Source organism: Dromiciops gliroides, chromosome 3 (assembly GCF_019393635.1).
Source record: "Dromiciops gliroides isolate mDroGli1 chromosome 3, mDroGli1.pri, whole genome shotgun sequence".
Taxonomy (NCBI): domain Eukaryota; kingdom Metazoa; phylum Chordata; class Mammalia; order Microbiotheria; family Microbiotheriidae; genus Dromiciops; species Dromiciops gliroides.
Window position 1 is genome coordinate 645858361 of NC_057863.1, and position 20204 is coordinate 645878564.

Genomic DNA, 20204 nt, shown 5'->3' on the forward strand with positions numbered 1-20204 from the left:
AGATGGGGGCCAGGGGAGGGAGAGGGAACCAGAAAAGGGGGGGGAGGAGCGGACAGGTCATTGCTCAGTTATTAACAATTAGATTAGGGTCCCCGGGGTCCACTCCTTCCTGCTGGGAGGACAGAAGAGCTGTAATTATATCTCTGCATCCCCTCCGCCGCCGGCTCCGGGCCCAGGTTGCATCATGTCTGCTGGAATCCCTGGGGAAATGGGAGTGAGGCAGGATTCTGTGGGGGTTGGGCTGCGGGGGAGGGCTCGGTGAGTGGGCTCCTTTGGCAAAGGAAAAGGAGGAGCTGGGAGGTGGCTAGATCTTGGGAATTTCAGAAACCTAAAACTCTGGAATCAATGAACCTCAGGTTCTTAGAAACGTAAGAGTCCCATCAGCTCATTTAAAGACCCAAAGAAGGGGAAGGCATCACATGGTGATCTGTGAGGAATGGATGCTTGGAGAAAAGGGACTGCAGGTTAGGGATTGGGGGAATGGGGAAGGGAGTAGCGGCAAGAGTCCAGGGATGGAATTCAGGGAGGCCTGGGTTCAAATTCGAGTTCTGAGGTGAGGCTAGGTAGATAGCCTTGGGCAAGTGCCTGCCAGATTTGGGAACTCAATATCTCTAATTATACAGTGGTGTGTGTGTGTGTGTGTGAAACAGATGACAGAGACAGAGACGGAGACAGAGGCAGAGACAGAGAGGAGACAGAGAGTACAGAAAGACAGAGACAAAGAGAGTGAGAGTGAGAGAGACAGAGAAAGACAGAGAGAAGGTCTCTATGTCCTAATATTTAATAGTTCCATACCTGGAGGATGAAGTTCATTAGGTAAAGAGGGTGGGGAGGCAAATGGACAGATTGGGGGAATTGACTGGAGATATATAAATTGAGGGCTTGGCCAAAGAAAGTCAGGGGAACTGGGATTGATGAAATTAGAAAGAAAGAGGGTTGGGCACTGAAAATAGAGAGCAGAAAAGTCTGGGAAGGGGAGGGGACAGGAAACTCAGGCTCATGGGAGGGCCACCTCCCCATAGGAACCCAAGAGGTCAGGGACAGGGCAGTCCCTGTGCCTCAGGAACCTGGTGTCCTATGAGTCCAGGCCTCGCTGATCTCATTACTTACTGAATGGGACGAAACCACAGGGCTCCGGTCTGGCAGTTTACCTCCTGAAATGGTAGTACCAGACCCAGGCCCCACGAGGGCCAAAAATGCCAGAGATGAACTCTGGTGGGAATTCTAAATTCTCTGGTCCACTCATGTTTGACTGCAGACAAGTTCCCTGGGTATCGAACATCACCTTCATCCCTACAACAGGTATCAGCCTAACTTCAGTGTCATCTTGGACCATGGGACAGAACATTTGGTTCTCATTACTCTTCCCTGACCAGGGGGAGCATGGTCTGAAGTCATATTGAAGCCTATAGCTGGCTGATGCCCCTGCCCATCTCTGGCAGCCAGCATCTGACATTAAAGTTGTTGTTTGTCCCTTGTTCTTTTTTTTCCCCCTTTTTTGGGGGTGGGGTGGGGCAATTGGGGTTAAGTGACTTGCCCAGAGTCACACAGCTAGTAAGTGTCAAGTGTCTGAGGCTGGATTTGAACTCAGATCCTCCTGAATCCAGGGCCAGTGCTCTATCCACTGTACCACCTAGCTGCTCCTGTCCCTCATTCTTTTTTTTTTTTTTTTTACATATAAGGTATTTTATTTTTTCTGTTACATGTAAAGATAGTTCTCAACTTTTGTTTATACAAGCTTTACAATTTCAGATTTTTCTCCCTCCCTCCCCTCCCTCCCCCCTCCCCTAGACAGCAGGTAATCTGATATAGGTTATATCTATATATCTATATCTGTATATACATATACATATACAGATATAGATATATCTATACACACACATATATATACACATAATAACATTAATCCTATTTCTGCATTAGTCCTGTTATAAGAGAAAAAATCAGAGCAATGATGAAAAACCTCAAAATAGAAAAAAAAAACAACAGCACCAAAAGCAAAAGAAATAGTATGGTTCATTCAGCATCTATACTCCACAGTTCTTTTTTTTTTTTCTTGGATTTGGAGATCCTCTTCTATCATGAGTTCCCTGGAACTCTTCTGTACCATTGCATTGGTGAGAAGAATATAGTCCATCATAGTAGATCAACATTCAATGTTGATGATACTGTGTACAATGTTCTTCTGGTTCTGCTCATCTCACTCATCATCAGCTCACATAAGACCCTCCAGGTTTCTCTGAACTCTTCCTGCTCATCATTTCTTACAGCACAATAGTATTCCATTGTATTCATATACCACAACTTGTCCAACCATTCCCCAATTGATGGGCACCCCCTCAACTTCCAATTCCTTGCTACCACGTAAAGAGCAGCTATAAATATTTTTGTACGTGTGAGTCCCTTTCCCCTTTCCATGATCTCTTTGGGAAAAAGACCCAAAAGTGGTATTGCTGGGTCAAAGGGTATGCACAGCTTTATCGCCCTTTGGGCATAATTCCAAATTGCTCTCCAGAATGGTTGGATCAGTTCACAGCTCCACCAACAATGAATTAGTGTTCCAATTTTCCCACAGCTTCTCCAACATTTATTATTTTCCTTTTTTGTCATTTTAGCCAATCTGATAGGTGTCAGGTGGTACCTCAGAGTTGTTTTAATTTGCATCTCTCTAATCATTAGAGATTTAGAGCATTTTTTCATATGGGAATAGATAGCTTTGGTTTCTTCATCAGAAAACTGCCTGTTCATATCCTTTGACCATTTCTCAATTGGAGAATGCCTGTTCCTCATTCTTGAAGAGGACATCAGGAGGTGATGTCATGACTTGCAGTGAATTGGATTTAAGTGAGTGAAGGCTGTGCAAAGTCACAAGCCTCACTAGTAGCACAATATACATCAGAAGGACTTGAGGTGGCCCCAGATGTTTGAGGCAATCAGGGTTAAGTGACTTGCCCAGGGTCACACAGCTAATAACTGTCAAGTGTCTGAGGTCAGATTTGAACTCAACTTCTCCTGACTCCAGGGTCAGTGTTCTAGCCACTATGCTACCTAGCTCCTCTGCTGGTTAAAATAGAGACCAGAAGAACAGGCATTTTCAGAAAAAGAAATTGAAGCTCTCTATAGTAATATGAAAAAATGTTCTAAATCATTATTGATTAGAGAAATGCAAATTAAAAGAATTCTGAGGTACCACCACACACCTATCACATTGGCTAATATGACAAAAACGGAAAATGATAAATGTTGGAGTAGATGTGGGAAAATTGGAACATTAATGCACTGTTGGTAGAATTGTGAACTGATCCAAGTATTCTGGAGAGCAATTTGGAACTGTGCCCAAAGGACTATAAAACCATTACCCAGCAATACCACTACAAGGTCTATATCCCAAAGAAATCATAAAAAAGGGGAAAGGACCCACATGTACAAAAATATTTAAAGCTTCTCCTTTTGTGGTGGCAAAGAATTTGAAACTGAGGTGATACTCATCAATTGGGGAATGGCTGAACAAGTTGTGGTATGTGAATGTAATGGAATACTATTGTGCGATAAGAAATACGATCAGGCAGATTCCAGAAATCTGGAAAGACTTAAGTGAACTGATGCTGAGTGAAGTGAACAGAACCAGGAGAACATTGTACACAATAACAGCAACATTGTGTGATGATCTTGTAAGAGACTTGGTTCTTCTCAGCAATGCGATGATCCAGGACAATTCCAAAAGACTCATGATGGGAAATGCTCTCCATGTCTGGAAAAAGAACTATGGAGTCTGAATGAAGATTGAAGTATACTATTTTCACCTTTTTGTTGTTATTTTTGTTTATTCCTTCTTTTGGGTTTTCTCTTTTGTTCTAATTCTTCTCTCACAACATGACTAATGTGGAAATATGTTCAGCATGATTGTAATGTATAACCTATATCAGATTGCTTGATGTCTTGGAGAGTGGGGAGGGAGAAAAATTTAGAACTCAAAATCTTACAGAAATGAATGTTGAAAATTTGCTTTACATGTAATTTGAAAAAAAAAGTATGGGGCAGCTAGGTGGCACAGTGGATAAAGCACTGGCCCTGGATTTAGGAGGACCTGAATTAAAACCTAACCCTAGACACTTGACACTTACTAGCTGTGTGACCCTGGGCAAGTCACTTAAACCTCATTGCCCTGCCAAAAAAAAATACTATTAAGAAAAAAAAAATAGAGACCAGCAGATTGGTGTCCATCTGCACTTGGGATTTAGCACCCTACTCATAATCTTTGAACTTTTCAGTGATGGCCCACTTTAAAGCCAAGAATTATTGTTTGTCCTTTCTTCTTTTTGTTTTGTTTTGCAGGGCAGTGAGGGTTAAGTGATTTGCCCAAGTTCACACAGCTGGTAAGTGTCAAGTGTCTGAGGCCAGATTTGAACTCAGGTCCTCCTGAATACAGGTCCAGTGCTTTATCTACTGTGCCATCTAGCTGCCCCCTGTCCTTTCTTCTTTTTTTTTTCCTTCTTTTTTTTTTTTTTTTTTGCAGGCAATAGGGGGTTAAGTGACTTGCCCAGGGTCACACAGCTAGTAAGTGTCAAGTGTCTGAGGCTGGATTTGAACTCAGGTACTCCTGAATCCAGGGCTGGTGCTTTAACCACTGCACCATCTAGCTGCCCCCCCCATCCTTTCTTCTTGAAGAGGAACATGACATTGGGGTGATGTCATGACTTACAGTGAATTGGATTTGAGTGAGGGAGGGCTGTACAAAGTCACAAACCTCTCTCTCTCTCTCTCTCTCTCTCTCTGTCTCTGTCTCTGTTGGACAACTGGAGATGGGCCTGGCTGTTTAAGGCAGTTGGGGCTAAGTGACTTGCCTGGGGTCACACAGCTAATAAGGATCTGAGGTGAGATTTGAACTTGGGTCCTTCCAACTTCAGGGCCAATGCTCTATTCACTGAGCCACCCAGCCGCCCTTAGAGCCAAGAACTCCAGACTAAGGATAAGTTTCACTGCCCAGAGTTTCACTGTGTTGACAAATGGGATGGGTGCCTGTCACTCTGTTGGTATAAGACTGATTTCAGGCTAGCATCTATCTGCAAGCAAGTCAGAAGCCACACTGAAGTCTGTGCAGACCAACTATGGTGTATCTGGAGGTAACAGGCTAAGTTATTACAAGTTTGTTCACCTTATCAATTCAACCATCTCTACCCAGTTTCAGACAGCTCAACTAAAGTGATCTACCATAACCATCTACATCTGATTCTCAAACATACATGCTCCTAAGTAAGATTGTTGTTATTCAGGCATTTCAGTCGTGTTTGACTCTCCATGACCCCAATCTGGGGTTTTCTTGGTAAAGATAGTGGAGTGGTTTTCCATTTCCTGCTCTAGTTCAGTTTACAGACTAAGAAACTGGGGCAAACAGTGTGAAGTGACTTGCCCAAGGTCACACAGCTAAGTAAATATTTGAGGCTGGATTTGAACTCATTAAGATGAGTCTTCTTGCCTCCAGGCCAGGCACTCTATGCACTTTGCCACCTCAGTGGTTTAACAATAACAACAGTACAACTTACACCTTTTGTGATAATAGCCTCCAAATCCTAGAGAAGTCCTTGGGTCTCAAAGATCCTTTAGAGGTGGCTAGTTGAGGAGCACTTTTATTTTCTCTGGGTGACCTCTCGTTGCTGAGATACCTTATGATTCACATACTAGGTAGACGTTTTCTGTGTGACTGACATTTGTCACAGCTTCAGACTTGTTTCCTATAGCCCACCCACCACTTTCATCTGTCTTTTCTCATGGCAGGATATTCTCAAAGACAATGAACTCATCCAGACACACGTCATAATGCTCATAGAGTTCGTGTCTCCAACAACTTCCTCCATAAGCTACTGAAAAGTGGCAGGTCTCCCTAGGACACCTTGAAGCAGAGACTCAGACTGGTAAAATCTACCTAGGCAAATGAAAAACTAGTTCCCTTTGTCTTTTTTTTTTTTTTTTTTGGTGAGGCAGTTGGGGTTAAGTGACTTGCCCAGGGTCACACAGCTAGTAGGTGTCAAGGGTCTGAGGCTGGATTTGAACTCAGATCCTCCTGAATCCAGGGCCGATGCTCTATCCACTGCACCACATAGCTGCCCCAGTTCCCTTTCTTATTCTGTTATGGGAACCAGACTGGATCCAGATATCTGGCAGGATCCAGTCTCCAAAACTCCAACACTGAGAACCACTGGCTGCCTAGCAGAGAATCCAGGTACCATAGCTCCCAACATGTTGCCCTAGTCCAATCTATCTCTCTTATTCAAAGTCTTCTAGTCCACGAACATCCAATTTTCTTTTACACAACCAGGCCCACTGCTCTCAGTGATCCATACAGGTTGCCAAATCCACCAACAATCATTAAACTGTGAACTTCTTGAGATCAGGGATTGTCTTTTGCCTTTATTATTATTTTTGTATCCCTAGCACTTAGTACATACAGTGTCTGGTATGGAGTAGGTACTTCATAAATGTTTCCTGGGGCAGCTAGGTGGCGCAGTGGAGAGAGCACCGGCCCTGGAGTCAGGAGTACCTGAGTTCAAATCCGGCCTCAGACACTTAACACTTACTAGCTGTGTGACCCTGGGCAAGTCACTTAACCCTAATTGCCTCACTTAAAAAAACAAACAAACAAACAAACAAATTGGGGGCAGCTAGGTGGCACAGTGGATAAAGCACCGGCCCTGAATTCAGAAGTACCTGAGTTCAAATCCAGCCTTAGACACTTGATACTTACTAGCTGTGTGACCCTGGGCAAGTCACTTAACCCCAACTGCCTCACCAAAAAAAAAAAAAAAAAGTTTCCTGACTATGGTATCTATAGGAGCTGAGAGGGGGATAGAATCTCAACCCCATTGTTTCCACCCCTGCCTGTCCAGAGATCACTGAACCTCCGTTTGGTGATCTGCAGGTACTTTAGGGTTGGAGTACTCATAGCCAAGGTAGAAACAGATGTACCATAGATATTACATGTCATTTCATGTGCATCTGTGGAATATGCAGTCTCAATGTGTATATCTTTATGATTGTAGCTGCAAAAATGTTCCTGGGGCAGCTAGGTGGCATAGTAGATAAAGCACCAACCCTGGATTCGGGAGGACCTGAGTTAAAAATCTGGCCTCAGACACTTGACACTTAATAGCTGTGTGACCCTGGGCAAGTCACTTAAACCTCATTGCCCCACCAAAAAAAAAGAAGGGGCAGCCAGGTGGCCCAGTGGATAGAGCACTGGCCCTGGAGTCAGGAGGACCTGAGTTCAAATGCGGATTCAGACACTTAATACTTACTAGCTGTGTGCCCCCAGGCAAGTCACTTAACCCCAATTGCCTCACCAAAAAAAAAAAAAGAGAAAAAAAAGGTCCTTAATATAAAGATTTAGCCCAGTTAATTTATTCTGGAGAAGGGCAGAAACTACTCACATTCCATTATTTGTAAAGTTACCAGCTGTTTGCTTTTATTATTTTTGCTACATTTATTTTATTTGTATTTCGATGGTTCAGGGAGAAGCTAGGTGGTACAATGGATAGAGCACCAGCCTTGGAGTCAGGAGGAGCTGAGTTCAAATTCGGCCTCAGACACTTACTAGCTGTGTGATCCTGGGTAAATAAATCACTTAACTCCAACTGCCTCAAACTTTTTTTTTTTTTTTTTTTAGTGAGGCAATTGGGGTTAAGTGACTTGCCCAGGGTCACACAGCCAGTAAGTGTTAAGTGTCTGAGGCCGGATTTGAACTCAGGTCCTCCTGACTCCAGGGCTGGTGCTCTATCCACTGCGCCACCTAGCTGCCCCTCAAACTTTTTTTAAAAACAGTTTAGGCAACCCAAGAACAAATGTACAAGTAAAGATGCAGTAAAAATACGTTGCTTGAGATTCATAAAGTCTCTGTATATCAAGCATAGGAAAACCCATGAATTTAATTTTTTTAGGTGTTTTTGCTTTCATGATTTTTTTTTGGATACTTGCCTAACATCCACATACTGTTAAAAAAAAGCAGTGAAATAACTTGAGATGATGGCTAGCTTTGTTTAACATCTTATGAAATTTTCATGAACAATCCAAGCATAATTGTTAAGAATGAGTGTATTAAGTTGATATAAGTGGAATAAAAGTTTCATGAATGGACTTTTTAGCTATCTTCTCTACAGCTTCTCATGTAAATCAGATCTTTAGTTTTGAAACTCCTCTAAAAGAAATTGTATAGTTGGTAGTTTGGCTGAAAAAACAAACAAACAAGTTTAAGTATAAAATTATCAGATGGCAAAAGTTCTATGGGTTCCATATTGCTCCAAATGTGACTTCCCTTGTCATCACCCTGATTTTCAGTTTCTCTTTTAAAACAAAAGGTAGAAGCAGCTTTGTGGGGCAATGGATAGAGCACCGGCCCTGGAGTCAGGAGGACCCGAGTTCAAATCCAGCTTCAGACACTTGACACTTACTAGCTGTGTAACCCTGGGCAAGTCACTTAACCCCAATTGCCTCCCCCCGCAAAAAAAAGTAGTATCAAGTGTCTGAGGTCAAATCTGAACTCAGCCACCTAGCTGCCCCTGACACTTGATACAAGTAACTGTATGAGCCTACGTGAGTCACTTAACCTGATAACCTTGAAAAAGAAAAAAAAAGGTGGTAGTCTGAATAAATCATATATTCTACTCAAATTTTCGGTATGGCATACAAGTCTCAGGGTCCGTGGTAACACCAGTTAACTATCACGTTTGTACTTCCAAAGTCCCTTTTTAAAAAGAATTTGTAGGGGGCAGCTAGATGGCGCAGTGGATAGAGCACCGGCCCTGGAGTCAGGAGTACCTGAGTTCAAATCCGGCCTCAGACACTTAACACTTCCTAGCTGTGTGACCCTGGGCAAGTCACTTAACCCCAATTGCCTCACTAAAAAAAAAAAAAAAAGAAAAAAAAAAGAAAAAGAATTTGTAGCTACTCTTTTAGTCTTCTTTGGATTTTAATCACTTGTTGCTTTTAATCCCATGTAGCCTTTTCTCCTTCTGCGTTGTCACCGAACACGCTCCTATTGTGATGGTGGAAGTAGGAAGCATGTTGTATGGGGAAAGATAGCATGATATTTCTGGTTCCAGTATCTGAGATTCCTTTCTTCCTTTACTTGCATCCCACAAACTTCTTTTAAAAAAATTTTTTTTTAGTGAGACAATTGGGGTTAAGTGACTTGCCCAGGGTCACACAGCTAGTAAGTGTTAAGTGTCTGAGGCTGGATTTGAACTCAGGTCCTCCTGAATCCAGGGCCGGTGCTCTATCCACTGCGCCACCTAGCTGCCCCACCTTTCATTCTTTTTTTTTTTTTTTCATAAGATTTTTAGTTTCAATTTTTTCCCTCCCTCCTTCCCTCCCCCCTCCCCAAGATGGAAAGCAATATGATATAGGTTATATATGTACAATCACATTAAACATATTTCTGCAATAGTCATATAGTGAAAGAAAAATCAGAACACTAGGGAAAAACCTCAAAAAAACCCTCAAAAAAGTAGAAACAGGATGTGAACCTTTCATTCTTTTTTTTTTTTTTTTGTGTGTGTGTGTGTGAGGCAATTGGGGTTAAGTGACCTGCCCAGGGTCACACAGCTAGTAAGTGTTAAGTGTCTGAGGCTGGATTTGAACTCAGGTCCTCCTGAATCCAGGGCCAGTGCTCTATCTACTTGAACCTTTCATTCTTAAGAAACTGGAGGGTCATAAGCATCAAATTTCTATGGTTCCATTCTGAGTTGAAGGAGCCAGTGCTCTTGTGTTGTAAATTTTGATATGACACATGGACAATCAAGGAGTTCAGGTATCAAATCCCAGCATGTTGTTTGAATGTTCTCCTAAGACCATGAAAAGACTGGAGTTGGTCTGATCAAATACTGACACTCTAAAGCCGGCCACCAAGTTCAGGACATACTTATTATATGGTGTCTACCTTCTAGTCATGCCAACTTCCTCAACAATTTTTTGGCTTATTCTAAATATAGATCACCTCCATCACTCAGTCCACAAAGTCCTAGGCCTTCCATAGTCTGTAAACATTCTTTCCTCAAATGTATCTCTGTCAACAGGTGATACCTGGTATGGCCCTAGCACTCTGTTCCAGGTTCTTTCTGCTATAATCGTGTTGGTTGAGTTTCCCATTCCCCTTGACCTCATGCTTCCCTGTTCCCCATTCCTTCCTCCTTCCTAGGCAATTTAAAAAATATTTTCATTTTACTGGTCTCATTGGCATCACACTGGCTCTTTATTTCAAATGATCACTATATAAGGTTGAGCCCTGAGGGGCTCTGAGCCTTTTTGTTTGTTTGTTTGTTTGGGGATTTTTTTGGGGGGGGGAGAGCAATGAGGGTTAACTGACTTGCCCAAGGTCACACAGCTTGTAAGTGTCAAGTGCCGGAGGCCAGATTTGAACTCAGGTCCTCCTGAATTCAGGGCCGGTGCTTTATCCACTGCACTATCTAGCTGCCCCCTGGCTCTGAACGTTTGAGTACAGATACCTCTTCCATCTTCCCCACACTCACTTGATATGCTGCCCACCTTGGGCATGGAGGCCACACACTGAGACTGTCCCTGATAGCATTTGTTCTCCTCCTCTTCTTGTAGGGGTATAGGGGGTGTTTAGGGAGCATTAGCACCCCTGCTGTGAGGGCTTACTGAGACATTTTCAGGGCTGCTCATCAACCTTTGGTGTCCACCTTCACCCAACTCTCACCTGTGGCTCCAAGAAGCTGTAGAATGTGCAACAGCCACACTCCAGTAAAGTGTCTCAGCAGGTGTGCAAACCAGGTTGAGGATAACCAACAGGCCTCAAACCCATTGTAAGGTTTTTTTTTTTTTTTTCCCCAGGGTAATGAGGGTTAAGTGACTTGCCCAGGGTCACACAGCTAGTAAGTGTCAAGTGTCTAAGGCCGGATTTGAACTCGGGTCCTCCTGAATCCAGGGCTGGTGCTTTATCCACTGCTCCACCTAGCTGCCCTAAACACATTGTAAGTTAAGGGAATGTCTGCCCCAAGCATGTGAAGATATCCCTTGGTGCAATGGGTAGATGAAAACAATTTGTTCCAACAGCCATGAGAGCAGCCGAGGCAGTTAAGAACTTATAACGTGGTCAGACATTGAAAACGCCAGGATCATCCACTGAATCCTGGGCCATCGCCAGTCATTTTGACTCTTGTCCTTCCACTGACTCTGGAAAAGGGAACGAGTCTGATGACTGAGCAACTGTGTCTCATTTCAATCCAATTCATGCACAGGTCAAGACCTCAGCCATGTGTCACTGGTCCTCTCCCAGAACAAAGAATGAGCAACAACAACACAGCAATAAAATTTGTTAAATCTGTCCTCTGTGTGCGATGGCGTTTTTCATCTGGACTCCATAGAATGTCTAGAAAAGAAGTCGCTTGGGACTAACTTCACACCTTCAGTCTTCAGTCATAAATCACCGGTGATGAGGTCGGGCTGGACGTTTTCAGGACCTGGGTGACCTCTGCCCCTTATCCTGTTCTTGCTTCCCAAAGGTAGCCTGATTCCATTCAGTCTCTAAGGCATAGATGGTTGGGTCTACCGCTGAAGGCACTCAGCACACATGTGACGATCTTGTCCAAATCTGTAGTAGAAAATAGCTCTGCTTCTTGAGGTGCATTCTACCTGCGGCAACCTCCACCAGTGGGATCTCAAGACCCTTTTTTTTGTGTGTGTGTGTGTGAGGCAATTGGGGTTAAGTGACTTGCCCAGGGTCACACAGCCAGTAAGTGTTAAGTGTCTAAGGCCAGATTTGAACTCAGGTCCTCCTGACTCCAGGGCTGGTGCTCTATCCACTGTGCCACCTAGCCGCCCCTTTGTAAAAATTTTTTTATTTTTTCAAGATCCTTTTTTGAGGAGGAGCGTTTCTCCTTATGGTTCTGCAATTTCTGTGAATTCATGCCTTGGACTCCAGGTGACTAGTGGTGGTTTTTGGCCTTGCTTTTGTAATCGATACATGACCAGATGTTTTCCTATGTTAATCCTCTCTTTAAAGACCCTCCCATTTGTCTTGTCTTTGGACTCTTGTAGCACATGCTCACAAATCATTCATTTCTGTTCTTGAGTCAGCCCATAGGATCCATAATTTTTTTTGTTTTTTGGGCGGGGCAATGGGGGTTAAGTGACTTGCCCAGGGTCACACAGCTAGTAAGTGTCAAGTGTCTGAGGCTGGATTTGAACTCAGGTACTCCTGAATCTAGGGCCGGTGCTTTATCCACTGCGCCACCTAGCCGCCCCCATAGGATCCATAATTGAAGAGTGGAACCTTTTTTTTTTTTTCAGAACTAACCAATCTTTTCACTTTGTCCACTAGCAGACTCTGTTTTCCTATGAAAGCTTCCAGTCATTTAAGCAATTCCTTCTCTTCAAAGGGAGACAGCTAGATGGCATAGTGGTTGGAGTGCTGGGCCTGAAATAAAGAATTGAGTTCTCAGACACTTCCTAGCTGTGGGACCTTGGGCAAGTCACTCCACCTCTGTCTTCAGTTTCCTCATCTGTAGAATGAGGACAACAATAGTATCTCTCAGGATTGTTGTGAGGATCGAATGAGATATTTATAAAGTGCTTGCTACATTATAAGTGCCCAATAGATGCTTGTGCCCTTCTTTCCTTCCATGATAAATTTCCAAGTATTATTCCTTAGTCTTACTACATCAGGAATTTTTGAATGATCACATATGTCTGATAATTCACAGAAATCCAGCCTGAAGCAGTTACAGTGGATAGAGTGCTGGACTCTGAAGCAAGAAGGTCTGGGTTCCAATCCTGTTTCAGGTGCTTACCATCTATGTGAGCCTGGGTTTCGGTTACCTCATCCATAAAATGAAGGATTGGACTTAACAGTTAGAATCTCTTCCAGTTCTAAATCTGTGACCCTAAAATTGGATGGTAAATCCTGGGTCCAATTTGTGAGTTCTCACTCTCATTCTTCTCAAATATTGGATGATTCCTTATCAGGGTTTTATTTTGTTTATTATTTTTTGCAGGGCAATTGGGGTTAAGTGACTTGCACAGGGTCACACAGCTAAGAAGTGTCAAGTGTTTGAGGATAGATTTGAACTCATATCCTCTTGACTCCAGGGCCAGCGCTCTACCCACTGTACCACCTAGTTGCCCCTTAAGGTTTAATTTTTATAGTCATGTTATATTCTTTGGTGTAGGGAATAGAGTACCAGGCCAGGAGTTGGGAAGATCTGAGTTCAAATCCAGCTTCAGACATTTAGTAGTTGTGTGAATCTGGGTGAGTCGCTTAACCCCATTTGCCTCAGTTTCCTCATCTGTAAAATGAGCTGGAGAAATAAATGGCAAATCACTCTGCCAAGAAAACCCCAAGTGGGGTCACAGGGAGTAAGACACAACTGAAACAACTGAACACCAACAACTATACTTTTAAAATTAAGAAACATTGGGGGGCAGCTAGGTGGTGCAGTGGTTAAAGCATTGGCCCTGGAGTCAGGAGGACCTGAGTTCAAATCCAGCCTCAGACATTTAACACTTACTAGCTGTGTGATCCTGGGCAAGTCACTTAACCCCCATTGCCTGCAAAAAAAAATAAATTAAGAAACAATGTCGAAATGTAGAATGAGGGAACAGGACTTCTGGGGCGGAGCCAAGATGGCAGAGGAAAGGCAGTGAGCTCTCGAACTCATGACATAATCGCTCCAAAAAACATCCAAATAATGCCATAGGACAATTCCTGGAGCAGTAAAACCCACAGAAGAATGTGCTGAAATCATCTTCTAACCAAGAACAGCTTGGAAGGTCAGAAGGAGGGAGCTGCTGTGCTGATATTTATAAAGTGCTTGCTCAACCCCACAGTCACCCTGACACAGATCCAGTCCCAGGAAGGCCTGAACAGAGAAAGAGACCCCCAGAGCCTCCAAATCAGCTGAAGCACCAATGTCATCTGGAACTAAGCTCACAGTCTGGTGAGTGGGCTGAGCCCTGGGCAGGGGGCAGACTACAGGGGTCTATGCTGGTGCTAAGGCAGAACTTGGATTTCACAACCCTGCTGAGAACCAGGAGGTAGGCTTGAGTAGCAGCGGCCCAGACGGGGGAGGGGCACAGGCTCATCAGAGCTGACAACCACAACACACAAAGCTGGTTGATTAGCAAGTTGGTCTGGGGTCATCTACAGACCAGGGAACAGGCCAAGTAAGTGAAGAACCTGATCCTCCTTAAATCATACCACCTGGGACTTCTGACACTTGGGACAGTGCGGCCTGGAAACAGTGCCCCACTTTAAGGAGCTAAAAGTCAAGTAAAAGAAAGGCAAAATGAGCAGACAGAGAAAGGTGAGGACCATAGAAAGTTTCTTCAGTGACAAGGAAGATGTCAACATCAGGGCCCCATATCTAAAGCTACCAAGAAAAATATGAATTGGTCTCAGGCCAGAGGCTCAAAAAGGACTTTGAAGATAAAGTTAGAGAGGTAGAGGAAAAAATGGAAAGAGAAATGAGGGAGATGCAGGAAAGACATGAGAAAAAAGTCAACAGCTTGAAAAGTCAAATTGGCCAAATGGAAAAGGAGGTACAAAAGCTGTCTGATGAAAATAATTGTCTAAGAATTAGGATTGAATGAATGGAAGCTAGTGACTTTATGAGAAACCAAGACACAATAAAGCAAATCCAGATGAATAAAAAAAATAGAGGGCAATGTGAAATATCTTCTGGGAAAAACTGCTGACCTGGAAAATAGGTCCAGGAGAGATAATTTGAAAATTATGGGTCTACCTGAAAACCATGATCAAGGAAAGAGTTTAGACATCATCTTCCAAGATATTATCAGGGAAAATTGCCCTGAAATTCTAGAAGCAGAAGCTAAAATAGAAATTGAAAGAATCTACCGATCACCTCCAGAAAGAGATCTCAAAAGGAAAACTCTTAGGAATATTATAGTCAAATTCCAGAGCTCTTGGGTCAAGGAGAAAATATTGCAAGCTGCCAAAAAGAAAGATTTCAAGTACTGTGGAGCCCCAGTCAGGATAGCTCAAGATCTAGCAGCTTCTACATTAAAGGACTGGAGGGCATGGAATATGATATTCCAGAGGGCAAAGGAAATGGGATTACAACCAAGAATCACCTACCCAGAAAAACTCAGCATAGTCTTTCAGAGGAAAAAAATGGGACTTTAATGAAAAAGAAGATATTTGTGATGAAAAGACCTGAACTGAATGGCAAATCTGACTTTCAAATACAAGACCCTAGAGAACCATAAAAAATTGGAGTTGGGGGACATACATGGGGTCATGCAATGGGTGACTTTCTTGTGTCTGAGGCTGGATTTTGGCTGGGATACCCCTGGGTCCAGGGGGGATGCTTTGTCCACTGTGTCACCTAGCTGTCCCATGATGACATCTTTAGGGTTAAATTGAGGAGTGAGGGGAACGCACTGGGGGAGGGGGAAGGGCAGAGGTGAAATCCTACATGAAAGAAACAGGAAAAGGCTTATGGAGTGGGGGAAGAGATGGGAGAGGAGCAGGACAGTAAATGAATTTTACACTCTTCAGAAAAGGCTCAAAGACCTTAAACTCATCAGAGCTGCCTCAAGGAGGGACTAACAGACACACCCAACTGGGTGGAGTAATCTGTTTAATCTGGGCAGTAAATGAGCCAGCACTCATCAGAATTGTCTCAAAGACCTCAATATCATCAGAATTGGTTTAAGGAGGGAATAATGTACACACTCAATTGGGTGTAGTAATCTCTCTAACCCTGCAGGAAAATAGGAGGGGAAGGGGATAAAGGGAGAGGGGCAAAAGAAGGAAGGACAGAGTGGGGGAGGGGACAGATAGAAGCAAATCCCTTTGGAAGAGTGATAGGATCAAAGAAGATGGATGATAGAATAAATATCATGGGGAAGGGAATAGGATGGAAGAGAAACAGTTAACAATAGTAATCATGAAAAAGAGAAAAGGGGGGAAATTGCACAAAAAATATTTATAGCATCTCTTTGTGGTGGCTAATGTAAGAAACAGATAAACTGAGACAGGACCCTGATTTGATGCAAAGCAGGAAGGCCATTTTATTCTTGACCTTGCAAGGACGGGCAAATACCTCCCTTTAGGTACTGCAGTTTGTTCCAGTGAAATCCCCTTCTTTTATCCTAGATCTAACACAAGGTCCCTCCCCCATCTGGGTTCACATTCTTCACTGACACTTCTTTTTTTTTTTTTTTAGTGAGGCAATTGGGGTTAAGTGACTTGCCCAGGGTCACACAGCTAGTAAGTGTTAAGTGTGTGAGGCCAGATTTGAACTCAGGTCCTCCTGAATCCAGGGCCAGTGCTCTATCCACTGTGCCACCTAGCTGCCCCCACTGATACTTCTAAACGTATAGACCACCCTCCTTTCCCTCTGAGATGTGGTGCCACAGTGGCTGCCCCTACCCCTGGGACAACCAGACCCTGAAAATTTATGAATCTTTGTTATCTAACTTTAGAAAACCTCTGTTGACTCAGCAGGAAAAAGGAAGGAATGATGGAGAAGGGGGAGAAGGCCCCAGGACTTGAATAATGTATCCTGCCAACTGAGGCAGACACACTATTTCTATCAGCTAAGAATTGAGAATCAAGGGAATGTCCATCAATTGAGGAATGACAGAAGAAGCTGTGCTATATGATTGTGGTGGAATGGTCTTGTGCTACAGGAAATGACAAACAGGATGATCCCAGAAAAACCTGGAAAGACTCATGAACTGAGCTGAGCTGGGATGACATTGTGCATAGTGATAACAGTATTGTTCAATGAGCAATTGTGAATGACTTAACTACTCTCAGCAATGCAATGAGCCAAGACAATCCCAGGGGACTAATGATGAAGCATACTATCCACCCCCATAGAAAGAACTGATAAAAAGAGCACTTGTGGATTGTACATATATAACCTGGTCTTGTGGGGAGGAAAGGAAGGGAGGGAGGGAGAAAAATTTGGAATTCTAAATCTTATGAAAATGAATGTTGAAAACTACCCTTATATGTAACTGGAAAAAATAAAATAAATGTTTGTTGCACAAAAAAAAGAAAGAAAAAGAAAGAAACATTGTCTATCCACCACTTTAGGACTCATTCCTAGTGTTTCAAGCTTCATTTTATTCAAATCCAAAACTATATCCAACAAATCAATAATACAAAAGTAACCAAACTATCTACCTATCATCTATCTATGTATCTATGTATCTATCTATCCATCCATCCATCTACCTACCTATCATCTATCTATCCATCTATCCATCCATCATCCATCTAGCTATCCATCTATCTATCTATCTATCTATCTATCCATCCATCCATCCATCATCTATCTATCTATCTATCTATCTATCTATCTATCTATCTATCTATCTATCTATCTATCTATCCATCCATCCATCCATCTATCTATCCATCTATCTATCCATCTATCTATCTATCTGTCTGTCTGTCTGTCTGTCTGTCTGTCTGTCTGTCTATCTATCTATCTGTCTATCTATCTATCTGTCTGTCTATCTATCCGTCTATCTATCTATCTATCTATCTATCTATCTATCTATCTATCTATCTATCTATCTATCTATCTATCTATCATCTATCTATCTATCTATCTATCATCATCACCCTGGAGGCAGCTAGATAGAGTGCTGAGCAGGAAGACCTGACTTCAAATCTCACCTTAGGCTATGACTTTGTCCAAGTCACTTAACCTCTGCCTGCCTCAGGTTCCCTGTCTTTAAAATGGGGATAATAATAACACTTCCAATATTTGTAAAGTCGTTGGCAAACCTTTGAGTTCTATTTTAATGTAAACAAACATATAATGTATTATCCAACCTGAATAGTAAAGATGGCACTAACAATCAGCAAATGAAAGGGCATGCAATAGCAATGAATTCAGTGCCAGTGTACAGGCATCCTAACCAAAATACCTGTGGAAAGGTAGCATTAGAGAGGCAGATACCAAAAGAGCAATATTCCAAATTAGATATGAGATGGTGGGGAGATTCATTCTCTTACTAGCTGTGTGACCCTGGGCAGGTCACTTAACTCCAATTGCCTTAACCAGATATTTTTTTTTTTACAGGGCAGTGAGGGTCTGAGGTCAGACTTGAACTCAGGTCCTGCTGAATCCAGGGCCAGTGCTTTATCCACTGTGCCACCTAGCTACCTCCCAATTACCTTAAAAACCATCCATGCCATCTCCAGTCATCTTGATATATATATCTCACCACCACTGGACCCAGATGGCTCTGGAGGAGAGAGTGAGGTTGGTGACTGCACAGCCCTCCCTCATATCCAATTCACTGCAAGTCATGATGTCACCCTGATGTCATGGTTCTTTTCAAGAAGGAAGGATAAACAACAGTACCACGTGCAATGAGCCACTGGGAAATCAAGACCAAATAACTTCAAAGAAGTTGATTAAAAAGAGTCACCATTATTTTAAGCATTGGGAATCACAATGTAGTTTGCATTTGGAACCCTATGGGAGAGGCAGACCTGGTGGTCAGAAGAATGAATCTCAGTGGGAAAAGTAAACAGAAAATTCGAAGTTGAAAATAAAATATCTCCAGTGTGGAAAGAAAAAAAAATTTAGGTAAGTTAAAAGAAAGATGAAAAAAAAAAAACTGGGAAAAATGTTTCTCAATGAAACGAGGATGATAATCTTGATGGGAAAATACTCCACATATTAAACTGGAAAGAAATACAGTGAAGAAAAAAAAAGATTTTAAAAATGAAAAGGAAAATTCAAACAATTATTTTTCAGTTAAGTGGGGGGTAGTGGTGGGGGAAGGGGGGGAGGAAATCAAGCCTAAATGAAATATCCTTAAGTACAAAACATTTGAGACTTCAAAATAGAAAAAAAAAAATCTCGGATGCAAAAAAACCCCACCCCAAACTAGTCTCCAGGTGAGCACCCACATATAAAGGATTTGCCAGGTATGGGACATTTTCCTCAGTACAAAAAGATCTGCCCCATACCTGGTTACTGGAAGTGGAAAGACAGGTGGATGGCCCACAATGCCTAATTTATGCTCAGGGGTGTGTCCTGGAATAGCTCCTCAGAATAAAACTCAGCATGAGCCACCAGGTGGTGCTTCAAACTTAAGTAAATAATTCCCAGCCTCTTTCACAGATGTGGGTAAATACAGACCGCTTACCCAGACGGATGGATCCCTGTTCATCCCAGTGCCAGGAAGCACTCCTAGCTTCCCCAATGCCTGCCTGGGTTCCCTGTAGTTCCCTTCATTCTTTTCCATAAATATATCAGAAAGCCTCGTGCCTCCATTTCCTTTAAGATTCTTCCCTGCTTCCAAACGTCAAGTGATGCAATGAAATACACATTCCATTTTGTAGCTTAAAATCCATTTGCTAAATGGGACTGGAGTTTACAAAACACATTAGAATTTCTATTCATTAAAAACCTGAAAATGTCCGCTTTGGAAACTTCCATTCTTAGCTTAGGTATTCTTGGTATACCCGAATAACCTTTTGGGAGATTATATTATTGCACTCCATTTTAAAAAAGGATAATTTTAATTTATAGTTCTGAATTTGATAACCATCAAGAAATATTTCCACAGAAAAGAACAGAAAAAGAGAATTGTATGAAAAAACATGAGTCTCTATTATGTACTATTTGTCTTTTACCCTTAATTTAAAAATATTTTTAATATCTTTCATTTTTTATTTCACTTCAATTTTTCCTAGTATCCTTCTCTCTCCTACTATCCAGGGAATCATCCGACATCATAAAGTGGGTTTTTTTGGATAAAGAAAAAGAGAAGAGAGAAAAAGAAACAAACCAACAGTCAATACATTGAAAAAAAATCTGATGTTGTCTATAATATGCCACATCTATCCAAGGGAGTGAAGGGAGGTATCTTCTCATATACCTGCTTTGGGACCAACCTCACTCTTTATAGTTTTGTGACTGTAACCTATATTTCAAAAAAGGCTCTGCTTGTTGGTGGAGATTGATGACTCAATAGTCCTCACTTTCTGAGGGGCAGAGTTGGTAAGAACTTGGGAGAATAGAGGGCCTGGTCTTTGGGCTTCCACGCTTGAGTAAGAAGATACTTAGTTCCGGGGCAGCCAGGTGGCGCTGCAGTGGATAGAGCACCAGCCCTGGAGTCAGTAGGACCTGAGTTCAAATCTGACCTCAGACACTTGATACTTACTAATTGTGTGACCCTGGGCAAGTCACTTAACCCTC